Raw genomic sequence first — 12,405 nt, 5'->3', positions numbered from 1 at the left:
GACAATTTGTACCTGAAAAAGCTCACAATCTAGTACATGACAAGAGACAACAGATCTATACAGATAGACAGAGGAATACAAGGAAACAAGGAGGCAACATTATCTAAATAGACAAGACACAAGGTTGGGAAAGGGGTAAAACTGAGATAACAATGTGATGGCAGGCAATGTATTGATAGTTCTATGATAGATTCATCACAGGCCCTGGTTTCCATGGGGGGAATTCAATCACCCTGACGTCTGCTGGGAGAGCAATACAGCAGTGCACAGACAATCCAGGAAGTTTTTGGAGAGTGTTGGGGACAACTTCCTGGTGCAACCAACTAGGGGCCATGCTCCTCTTGACCTGCTGCTCACAAAAAGGGAAGAATTGGTAGGGGAAGTAGAAGTGAGTGGCAACCTGGGCAGCAGAGATCATGAGATGGTTGAGTTCAGGATCCTGACAAAAGGAAGAAAGGAGAGCAGCAGAATACAGACCCTGGACTTCAGAAAAGCAGACTTAGACTGCCTTAGGGAACTGATGGGCAGGATCCCCTGGGAAGCTAATATGAGAGGGAAAGGAGTCCAGGAGAGCTGGTTGTATTTTAAAGATGCCTGATTGAGGGCGCAGGAACAAACCATCTCCTCATCCTTCTTTTTTAGGTATTACTTTGTCTTAAGGAGGTAATTCAAGCATCTGTGCTGATCACTCCAGATCCCAGCAAACCGCATCACTTAAAAAGGTCTTTGAGTGCAATTGCACTTGCAACAGTAGCTTCTAAAGAGTCATGGAAAAATTTAGGCCAATAGCCTATGCTCTAAAAGAACGAGCCTAGTGGAACTTAAATATTCCACTTGTGAAAAATATTTATTGGTCATCAGCTGGACAACCAAGCATTTTGCATTTTTAATTGGTTTAAACACAATAGCTCTACATTTCACACACACCGCTCTCCAGTCCTTGCTTTCTAGTCAAATCAAGGATGGACAGGTGTCTAATGCTCACCTAGCACACTGGACTTCGTTATTGCATGACAAAGGTATAAACATAACTCCAGCATGGACCCTATCTCCCCTGCTGGATGCTCTGTTGTATTCTGGGAACCCTCATGTGTGCCCAGATGTTAATCCAGGGAAAATCTGAAACCAGATTTTCACATCGATAGCTCCCAAAATAAAAATCACAGAAACTTATTATGATCAGGAGAAACCAATATCTTCTTGTTATTGATCCACTCTCCAAATGGGTGAAAGCATTTCTCCTTAAGGCAAATGCTGCTTTAGCCACAACAACAAAACGTGGTGAAACAAGTCTTCTCTCATTGGAAACTCCCCGCTAGGGTAGAGTCCGGCAGAGGAACACATTTTACTGGGCAAGTGTTCCAAAGATGTTTACAGTTGTTGGGAGTGCCACAAAATTGCACATTTCATATAGATCTCAATCATCAGGAATGCTAACGAGAACAAGTTGCACCATCAAACGAATGCTGCGGAAACTGGTAGATGCCAATGGATGCAGTTGGAATACCCTGATTCCACTCATTTTAATGGCACTCAGGGCAACTCCCACTGCTTCCACAGATCATACACCCTTTGAAGTGTTGACTGGGCAAACCACGTGAATGCCAAAGCATCTTTTGTGCCATACCAGTGGCACTCAGCTAGAGGAAGTCAAACTGAAAACCTATGTGCAAGCATTAAAAAACTTGCAAGAGAACCCGATTTAAATCGGGTTCTCTTGCAGGTAGCTATCAAATTGGGAAAATCCAAACAGAAGGCAAAGGTTTATTTTAATAAAGGAGAAAGAGAGAATGCTTGGGAAATTGGAGATCAGGTGGTAATATGCTGTATCAGAACACAATTTAAGTAACCAGTGAACTGGGCCACATTATATTATCAATAGACTCAGTTTCCTCTGTATAAAGAATCAGAAACAAAAAAAGGTAGATAAATTCTATCATGTTAATAGAATTAAAGTTGTACCTGAAAAGAAATATTTCTCCACAAGCAGAAGAATCAGAGATGTTGACAACAAAAGAGGAAGTAAAGGATCAGAGAAAGCCAGCCCAATAGAGTGAAAAGAAAAAAATGCATGTCTTAAGAACTTTGATGCTGTATTATTGCCTTAATACTGCACTTCAAACCAAACAGACTGTTCCAGTACAACAAGAACCAAGAATAGTCAAGGCAAATCAAAATTTTATGTTGGAACTAACCTCAAACTTGCCTGTTGAGCAGGATGCAATTATAACAGTGATCTGGGCTCAAGAACGGATAAAACCAGATTAAGATGTGAAAGATCAACTTTCAAACACTTTTCAACTGAAATTTTCTTCAAATGGAATTATCAGCCAGCACAAGGACAATTTATAATTACGACTTGGGTTAAAATATGGTTTTCAGCATGAACTAATAGTACAACTTTGAAAATACATAAGGTACAAAGTCATACATCAGGTCTGTATAGATTGGGGTATGGTTAGCATTGAAGGATAAGTGAAAGTTTGTATTGTGGAAAGGATTTTCCACTGAAGATCCAAAAACAAAGAAATTTAGTTAGTCAAATACTTCTTCCAACCACTCATAACAAATGTTATCAAAAAGTAAAAAAGTAATAGATAAGAAACTTGTTCTTAAATACAACATAAAAGGGAAAGAATACATGCCTTATGTAGATTGGGGAAAAACATCTCTCCCTTAATTAAGAAATCCAGGGAGGAGGATATAAAACATATTACAAGTGAAGTTAAATCTTCACCAATAAGTGATGGAATCCCATATGGATTATGGAAAACCAAAACCAAAAGTCAAAGCTCAGTAAAAACTGAAGCATCGACCAAAATTATAAATATAAGGAGAATATAAAGCTTGTAGCTAAATTAAGTCTTCGGGTATTGTAAAAGTTAATAAATATTTTAAAGTAAAGGTACAAGCCACAGTAGTGAAAAAGACCATTATTCACAGAACCTTGTGAAGTGTTCAGTTTGCAAGAAGGCCCTGTTAGTGGTCTCACAGCTATGTCTATACCAGGGTATTAATTAATCAAGTTCAGTTTATTCATATCCCTGTTGTATGAAATGTATCTAATTGGTAAATAAGTGAATTTAGTTATTGTAAAGATATTAAGCTTGCAACTTTCTTTTCAGTACTTCTCATTGATAAGGTTAGTTTTGAACAGTATCACAGATTTATTAGTTCAGAGGTGCTAATTTGAAATAAGGTTAATGTTAAAAGAATCATAAGGCATATCAGTTATGTGATTAAAAAAAGAAGCTAAAAAAGTAATTAACCCCATGTTAAAGGAATTAAAGGTTTAGCAAAATAAAAAAAAATTATGGTGTATAATATGCAGGAAATAACCAAATTGTTTAATGAAACTCAAAATAAGATTGATCAATTGATAAAATATAATAATGATCAGGGAAAAATCATTACCTTGGAAAAAAGAAAAGGAGTACTTGTGGCACCTTAGAGACTAACAAATTTATTAGAGCATAAGCTTTCGTGAGCTGTACGAAAGCTTATGCTCTAATAAATTTGTTAGTCTCTAAGGTGCCACAAGTACTCCTTTTCTTTTTGCGAATACTGACTAACACGGCTGCTACTCTGAAACCTAACTTGGAAAAGAAATTATTTGTTCATTATATGGTGAATATGTAATAGACACTATTAATAATACCTATTAGTTCTTGGAACTAAGAAAAGTACCCAAATTAATCAGAGATCAACAAATTTTGAATTGGTATTGTCCACATTGTATTCAAAACATGGAGGAGAGAAAATCGAATGCCAAACCAAATATATTTAAAAAAAAAAAATCTTTTGGTTCAAATAGAAACTTGGGATCTGTGACATTTTACAATCCATATGTCTTGTTCACAGTATCATTGCTCATATTCAATCCAGATAAGGATGTATGTGATCAGTTGGCTTTCCATTCCATAGGCCACCTAGAAGATGACATCTATAAGAAACAAATGCAAGTACCTCCACTGGTGGTGTATCACCAAAATGCCCAGACATGGAAAGTCCCATGGATTGCTTACTGTTCTCAAAAGGTGCATCAGTGGATCTGTAGGTATAACGTGTTTGAGGTAACAACTCCACTATGTGACCAGCTGGAAAGATATCAACGCAATGCACACTGGTATCATGCCCAGTGCAACTAATCAAATAGAAATCTTTTACGAAATGTGTGACCTATAGCAAAAAAGGAATAATATTGTGTAGTAACTAATCACAAAAAATTCTATTATGGTCATCTTGGATATATGGTCACAAATCCAAATTTTTGTGTTAAGCAACAAGTACCCACAGTTATTGGGCACACGACAATATCTCCAATGTTTTCGAAAATGAAACGGTTATTCTTAGCAACCCAGATCACTGGGATCTTATTGAACGGAGCACTCCAGTGTTTCATGCATATAAACCATTAACTTTACAGCTAAAACAATCATTAAAGAAAAAAAATTTGCAATTAATTAAAATTAGGAATAACATAAATAAGACGAACCAAGCACTGTCTGAAATTTTTGACAGTAGCAGCTCATAAGGTATTCATTGTATCAAGAGGGATGAAAATTGGATGGAAAAAAAGGTTTATTGTCTATAGTATTCTTACTATGTGTACTGTTGTATTAATCATGGCTGGATACTGTCATGTAATATGTATGTGACAGGGCTCTTATTGTCCAATCATCAATAATAATGAGATAACACTCACCCTGTCAAAGGGGGAGAAATGTAGCCAATGATTTTAGTTTATTATCCATTTATTGTGTGATGTTATGATTAATCAATGTTATATTACATATATTCATTGGAAATTAAATGTGTAGGATTATAAAAGTATAAAATTGATCAGTATTTAAAGGAACCAAGTAAGTAAGTAAGACAAGCTGAAACACAAGAACCTGTAGGTTGAGGCCTGCAAGACTTTAGCATAGCTATTTTGGGACTTGGAGACAAGAAATGATGACTCAGACCAATGACCGAGAAATAACCTAATGCCCTAAGATTATGGGAAAAGGGGTACCAAGTGGTAAAATTGTGCAAAATTACCCAGAAGGTTAATATTAGATCATAAAAATACTGTAAAGGCGCATCTGTCTCAGACATGTATCTTAACCATGGGATTCAGGTTGTGAGTCAATGCTAATGAGAACAAAGGGAACTTACACCACCCATAGAAAATTGGGGTCCCTTAAGTTTCCAGGGGACACAGACCGATAAGAGAAAAGAGGGTTGACACTTTTATGGACATGCGCAGAATGTAGGTATAGACAGAATCACATTATGAAAAGGGGATGCCCAGAATGGGAAAATTAAGCTCCCTCTGGGAGACTCCAGCAGGAACCATCCCTCTACTGATGACTAAGCCACGAGAAACCCATCAGACCCTGGGGGCTTGGCTAAACTTGCGAGTTACAGCGCAATAAAGGAGCCCCGGGCGCACTAGCTCACTACCCATCCACACTGGCGAGGCACGTAGAGTGCTCTGACTCCGCGGCTACAGCGCTGCTGGTTCTCCACCTCAGCGAGTGGAATAATGTTTGCTGCACCTCCGCTGGAGCGCAGTGGCACCAGTGTGGACACCCTGGTCCTATAGTGCGCTCTGATCGGCCTCCAGAAGTATCCCACAATGCCTGTTCTAGCCACTCTGGTCATCACTTTGAACTCTACTGCCCTGCCCTCAGGTGACCAACCATCAGACCTGCCCTTTAAATTCTTTGGCAATTTTGAAAATCCCCTTCCTGTTTGCTCAGCCAGGTGTGGAGTGCTCTCAGTGAATCTTTCCAGGTGACCATGCCTTCACGCGCCAGGCGATTCCCAATATGGAGCAATGGCGAGGTGCTGGACCTCATCAGTGTTTGGAGGGAGGAAGCTGTCCAGTCCCAGCTGCGCTCTAGCCGCAGGAATTATGATACCTTTGGGCGGATATCAAGGGCCCTGATGGAAAGGGGCCATGACCGGGATGCACTGCAGTGCAGGGTTAAAGTGAAGGAGCTGTGGAGTGCCTACCGCAAAGCCTGTGAGGCAAACAGCCACTCCGGTGCTGCCCCTGCGACCTGCCATTTCTACAAAGAGCTGGACGTGATACTTGGGGGTGACCCCACCTCCACGCCAAGCACCACCATGGACACTTCAAAGCCCAGTTCAACAAGGCAGGAGGAGGAGGAGGAGCAGCAAAGTGGGAGCGAGGGTGCTTCAGCTGCAGAAGACACCCCAGCATCCCTAGAAGCATGCAGCCAGGGGCTGTTCTCAAGCCAGGAGGAAAGTAGCCAGGCGTGGCGGCCGGTGCTTGGGGAAGGACAAACACCAGAGGAGGTTCCTGGTAAGTGGCTTTTATTTTGGGAAGGAAGTTATTCGGTGCGGGCTCTTGGGGCGAGGAGAGTTAGGGCTGCATGCATGCCTAGATGCGGAATAGGGCATTGATGTGCTCTCTCACATCGTGGTAATCGGCCTCAGTGATCTCTTCAAAGGTTTCATCCAGAACTTGGGCAATGCTCTTGTGCAGGTTTCTTGGGAGAGCCACTGTGTTCCTTGTCCCAGTAAGACTAACTTGTCCATGACACTGTGCCATGAGGGATGAGGGAGATCATTGCTGCACACAGGCAAGCTGCATATGGACCAGGGCAGAATCTGCATTGCAGTAGAAGACCCTCCCTTGCTTCCCACGTCACCTTCAGCAGCGAGATATCTTCCAGGACAAACTCTGTGGAAAATATGGGGACAGTATTCAGTATAGGGGCCCACTGCCGCTGTTGGCTCTCCCCAAGGCACAGAACCCCAGAGGACAGTACAGCCATGAAACAATCAGTCACGCTTGACCCTGTGCTTACTCACCATTTTGGGGCTCCTGTGGGTTGTGTGTGCTCGCTTTGGGATGGGCAAATTATGCTATTGTGTAGACTGTGCTTGCCCTTGAGTATGGGGGAATCATTGCTCTGTCTGGTGTGAACAATGCTGCCTCTGTGAAGTGTTGCATTTTGCCTTTACAGATGCAACCTTGAGATCTCAGCCATCCGTGTTATCACTGGCTGAAAGACACCAAAGAATCAGAAAGAGGCCACTGTGACAGGGTCGGGCCAGATAGCTATAGGAGAGTAATAGAAAGCAGATATATTAACACCCGGCTAAGTAGGTCCCTTTTCCCTGGGTAAGGTAACAGGGAAGGCTTCAGAACAATCAGGAACCTTCTAGAGACAATTAAGACAGGCTGATTAGAACACCTGCAATCAAGAATTAATCAAGAAGCTGCTAGAATCAATTAAGGCAGGCTAATCAGGGCACCTGGGTTTAAAAAGGAGCTCACTCCAGTTTGTGGTGCATGAGTAAGGAGCTGGGAGCAAGAGGCACTAGGAGCTGAGAGTGAGAATGTGGACTGTTGGAGGACTGAGGTGTACAAGCGTTATCAGACATCAGGAGGAAGGTCCTATGGTGAGGATAAAGAAGGTGCTGGGGGGAGGCCATGGGGAAGTAGCCCAGGGAGTTGTAGCTGTCACACAGCTGTTCCAGGAGGCACTCTAGACAGCTGCATTCCACAGGGCCCTGGGCTGGAACCCGGAGTAGAGGGTGGGCCTGGGTTCCCCCCAAATCCTCACAACTCCTGGTCAGACACAGGAGGAGTCAACCTGGACTGTGGGTTCAGAAAAACAGCCAAGCTGATGGCTGCCGTGAAGCTCCAAGGCGAGTAAATCCGCCAAGAAGTGCAAGACCCACCAAGGTAGAGCAGGAACTTTGTCACACCACATAGAAGCAAGGAAGACATGTTGCATGAACTAATGCAGCATTCAAGTAATGAAAATCGAAAAGTGCAGGAGTGGTGGGACAGTGAAAGGAGGATCCGCCAGCAGAATGAGGAGCGCTGGCACAAAAGTGCAGTGTTCCGGCAGCAAAGAACGGATCGGCTGATAAGCATAATGGAACGCTAAGCGGACTCGATCCAGGTGCTCATAGCCATGCAGGCGGAACACTACCGTGCCCGACCCCGCCTGCAGACCTTGTCCCAAAACTCTCTCTTGTGCCCTCATGTCACCGCCAACCCACTTTCCCCAACATCTGGGTTCTTACCACCAGCAGCTTCCTCCAACACCTGTAGCTTCACCACCCAGCCCTGAAAACTAAGACCCTTGCCCTCTGCACTCAACCCCCATCACCATGCAGTATAGCCAGCCAGAAGTGCAGCACTCATTGCACAGCACTCCAGACAGGAAGGCTGAGTATGATTACAGAACATACACAAATCTGTGATTGTACCATTTCCCACCCCACCCCCTTGCCCTTTCTGTTTCCCAAGAAGTTGTGTTTCTTTTCAATAAATGAATTTTCTTTTCAATAAATGGATTTTTTGCCTTTGGAAACATTCTCTATTATTGCATAAAGATACTTTAGCCCAGGAAAGAAACAGGCACTACAAGTCGGCATAGCAAACACAGATTCCTACTAATACTGGAACCACTGCACTTCACTCCTGTGCAGGGCAACAGACATTACTGGTGGCTTTCAGCCTCAAATTGCTCCCTCAAGGCATCCCTAATCCCTGCAGCCCCGTGCTGGGCCCCCCTAATAGCCCTGCTCTCTGGCTGTTCAAATTCAGCCTCCAGGTGTTGAACCTCCGAGTTCCATGCCTGAGTGAATCGTTCACCTTCCCTTCACAAATGTTATGGAGGGTACAGCACGTGGATATAACCGCGGGGATGCTGTCGTCAGCCAGGTCCAGCTTCCCATACAGAGAGCACCAGCGACCCTTTAAATGGCCAAAAGCACACTCCACAGTCATTCTGCACTGGCTCAGCCTGTTGTTGAACCGCTCCTTGCTGCTGTCAAGGCTCCCTGTGTAGGGTTTCATGAGCCATGGCATTAAAGGGTAAGCGGGGTCTCCAAGGATCACAATGGGCATTTTGACTTCCCCTACAGTGATCTTATGGTCTGGCTTGCAGCTTACTGAAGTCCCAGCTTGCAGCTTACTGAACAGGCCAGTGTTCCAAAAGATGCGTGTCATGCCAGTCTGCCTTAATGTCAATGAAACGCCCACGGTGATCCACTAGTGCCTGGAGAACCATAGAGAAATAGCCCTTCCAATTAACATACTTGGAGGCTAGGTGGACTGGTGCCAGAATTGGAATCTGTGTGCCATCTATCGCCCCTCCGTAGTTAGGGAAACCCATTTGTGCAAAGCGGCCACAATGTCATGCACGTTACCTGGAGTCACGGTTCTTCTGAGCAAGATGCGATTAACGGCCCTGCAAACTTGCATCAACACGATTCCAACGGTTGACTTCCCCACTCCAAACTGGTTAGCGACCAATTGGTAGCTGTCTGGAGTTGCCAGCTTCCAGACTGCAATAGTCACCTGCTTCTCCATCGTCAGGGCAGTTCTCAATCTCGTGTCCTTGCGCCGCAGGGTGGGGGTGAGCTCCTCATACAGTCCCATGAAAGTGGCGTTTCTCATCCAAAAGTTCTGCAGCCACTGCTCGTCATCCCAGATTTGCATGATGATGTGATCCCAACACTCAGTGCTCGTTTCCCGAGCCCAAAAGCAGTGTTCCACGGTGGTGAGCATGTCCATGAATGCCACAAGCAAACTCGAGTCATATGCGTTTTATCATCATCGGAGCCCTCACTGTCATTTGGATCATAAGGAATAACTCGACTGCCAAACATGAGGTGCTGGCGAGACTCGTCAGCATACTCCTCAGCACTTTGGGCTCCATTCCCGCAGACCGAAAGGGAAGACAAAGCGCGCAGTACAAAAAACTTTGAAAGATGGTGCCAAATGTGGATGGAAGCACAGGAATTGCTGGGATGCAAAGCGATGCATCATGGGGGGTTGTGATAGGACCCAGAATGCCCCCCCGCACCCTTCCCACAAACCACAGTGCCAGAATGGGAAGAGATGCTCTGTGGGATAGCTGCCCATAATGCACCGCTCCCAATGCTGCTGCAAGTGCCACAAATGTGGCTACACCAGTGCACTTGTTCCTGTCAGTGTGGACAGACTGCAGTGCTTTCCCTGCTGCGCTCTCTGAAGGTGGGTTTAACTCACAGCACTCTACATCTGCAAGTGTAGCCATGCCCTAACACTATTGTTAAGGATGTGAGTATAACTGTATTTGTAACTTGTGTATAGGTCTATATAGGTATATAGAATTTCTATATGCTTGGGTAATCATAACTTTAGTAACTTTAATAAAACCTGTAAAATAGACTAGACTTTGTACTGGTGAATGTATGTGTGGTCACCACCCTTGGTCTTTATGTGTTTCTAGAGATTAACTCTGAAGCAAGGAACAGAGGTAACTTTCACTCTGATGAGCTTGAAACTGTAGCCGCCAGAGCCGAACCCATGGTAGTGTAACACCATGTCATAAATATAAAGGGAAGGGTAAACACCTTTAAAATCCTTCCTGGCCAGAGGAAAAACCCTTTCACCTGTAAAGGGTTAAGAAGCTAGGATAACCTCGCTGGCACTTGACCAAAATGACCAATGAGGAGACAAGATACTTTCAAAGCTGGAGGGGGGGGAGAAACAAAGGCTCTGGTCCTGTCTGTGTGATGCTTTTGCCGGGGACAGAACAGGAATGGAGTCTTATAATTTAGTAATTAATCTAGCTAGATATGCGTTAGATTATGATTTCTTTAAATGGCTGAGAAAATAAGCTGTGCTGAATGGAATGGATATTCCTGTCTTTGTGTCTTTTTGTAACTTAAGGTTTTGCCTAGAGGGATTCTCTGTGTTTTGAATCTAATTACTCTGTAAGGTATTTACCATCCTGATTTTACAGAGGTGATTCCTTTTACTTTTTTCTTCTATTAAAATTCTTCTTGTAAGAAACTGAATTGTTCTTAAGATCCAAGGGTTTGGGTCTGTGGTCACCTATGCAAATTGGTGGTGGCAGCGAAAGTCCAAGGGCAAAAGGTAAAAGGTAAAATAGTTTGTACCTTGGAGAAGTTTTAATCTAAGCTGGTAAAAGTAAGCTTAGGACGTTTTCATGCAGGTCCCCACATCTGTACCCTAGAGTTCAGAGTGGGGAAGGAACCTTGACACACCACATTACAAAATTCACTTTAAATAAAATAAAAGGCTTGTGACGAAGTGGGACTGTTCTTAATGTTTCCTCTGAATATTGTGGGGGTGCCTCAGTTTCTCCTATGCAGTTCTTAAGTATCTAGGTGGTGGGATAAGGGTGTATGATCATTGCAGAGCCCTAGAGGGCAGGTGTGTGCAGGGGTCTGGGCACAGAATGGCCAAACCCTGTTTCCTGGCAACTGATGGCCTGGCCCTTCCCCCTGCAAGGTGAGAGTTAAAGGGTTGGAGAACAGAGGAATCAGGTGACCTCTTGGCCCAGGAAAAGGACAAAGCCCAGAGGAGGAGGGGCCGGAGAGAGTTTCAGTTTGGGGCTGGCTGGGGACATGGAGTGAAGTGCAGACGTGGTTGTCTGGCTCACTGCCCCCCAAAATGGACCAAGCTCAGGGGTCCTGTTCTCTGCACCTACAAGCTCTGTTTTAGACCATGTTCCTGTCATCTAATAAACTTCTGTTTTAATTGCTGGCTGAGAGTCACATCTGACTGCGAAGTTGGGGTGCAGGACCCTCTGGCTTCCCCAGGAGCTCGCCTGGGCGGACTCGCTGTGGGAAGCGCACGGAGGGGCAGAGAGGATGCTGAATGCTCCAAGGTCAGACCCAGGAAGGTGGAAGTTGAGTGTGTCCTGAAGACAGGCTGCTCACAGAAAGGAGACTTCCCCAGAGCAGTTCCAGAGCATCACCCGGGGACTCCGTGACAAGGCTATATTGGGCTACATTGGTAGGAGCATTGCCAGCAGATCGAGGGAAGTGATTATTCCCCTCTATTTGGCACTGGTGAGGCCACATCTGGAGTATTGCATCCAGTTTGAGTCCCCCACTACAGAAAGGTTGTGGACAAATTGGAGAGTCCAGCAGAGGGCAATGAAAATAATTAGGGGGCTGGGGCACATGACTTATGAGGAGAGGCTGAGGGAACTGGGCTTGTTTAGTCTGCAGAAGAGAAAAGTGAGGGGGGATTTGATAGCAGCCTTCAACTACGTGAAGGGGGTTCCAAAGAGGATGGAGCTCGGCTGTTCTCAGTGGTGGCAGATGACAGAACAAGGGGCAATGGTCTCAAGTTGCAGAGGTGGTGGAATCTCCATCCTTAGAGGTTTTTAAGGCCCAGCTTGACAAAGCCTTGGCTGGGATGATTTAGTTGGGGTTGGTCCGACTTTGAGCAGGGGGTTGGACTAGATGACCTCCTGAGGTCTCTTCCAACCCTAATCTTCTATAATTCTATGATTCATGTCATGTTAGTTCCACAGGTGTTAAATGTTTTCACTACAACATAAACAGGAGACACTTTGATCTAGAAAATAAGATGTTTCAATCTGTACAAAGCAGCCACTGCCCTTA

General features: G+C 44.3%; 1 protein-coding gene across 4 annotated transcripts in view; it reads right to left on the bottom strand.

Annotated features, from left to right (window-relative positions):
* LOC119856489 (zinc finger protein 853-like) overlaps nt 1-12,405 on the bottom strand; it is a 32,662-nt gene that overhangs the window by 8,774 nt on the left and 11,483 nt on the right. The gene's annotated exons all lie outside the window — the stretch shown is intronic.

The sequence above is a fragment of the Dermochelys coriacea genome, chromosome 6 (genome assembly GCF_009764565.3).
Source record: "Dermochelys coriacea isolate rDerCor1 chromosome 6, rDerCor1.pri.v4, whole genome shotgun sequence".
Taxonomy (NCBI): Eukaryota; Metazoa; Chordata; order Testudines; family Dermochelyidae; genus Dermochelys; species Dermochelys coriacea.
Note: the sequence above shows the minus strand (reverse complement) of the source record. Positions and strands in the feature narration are given on the sequence as shown.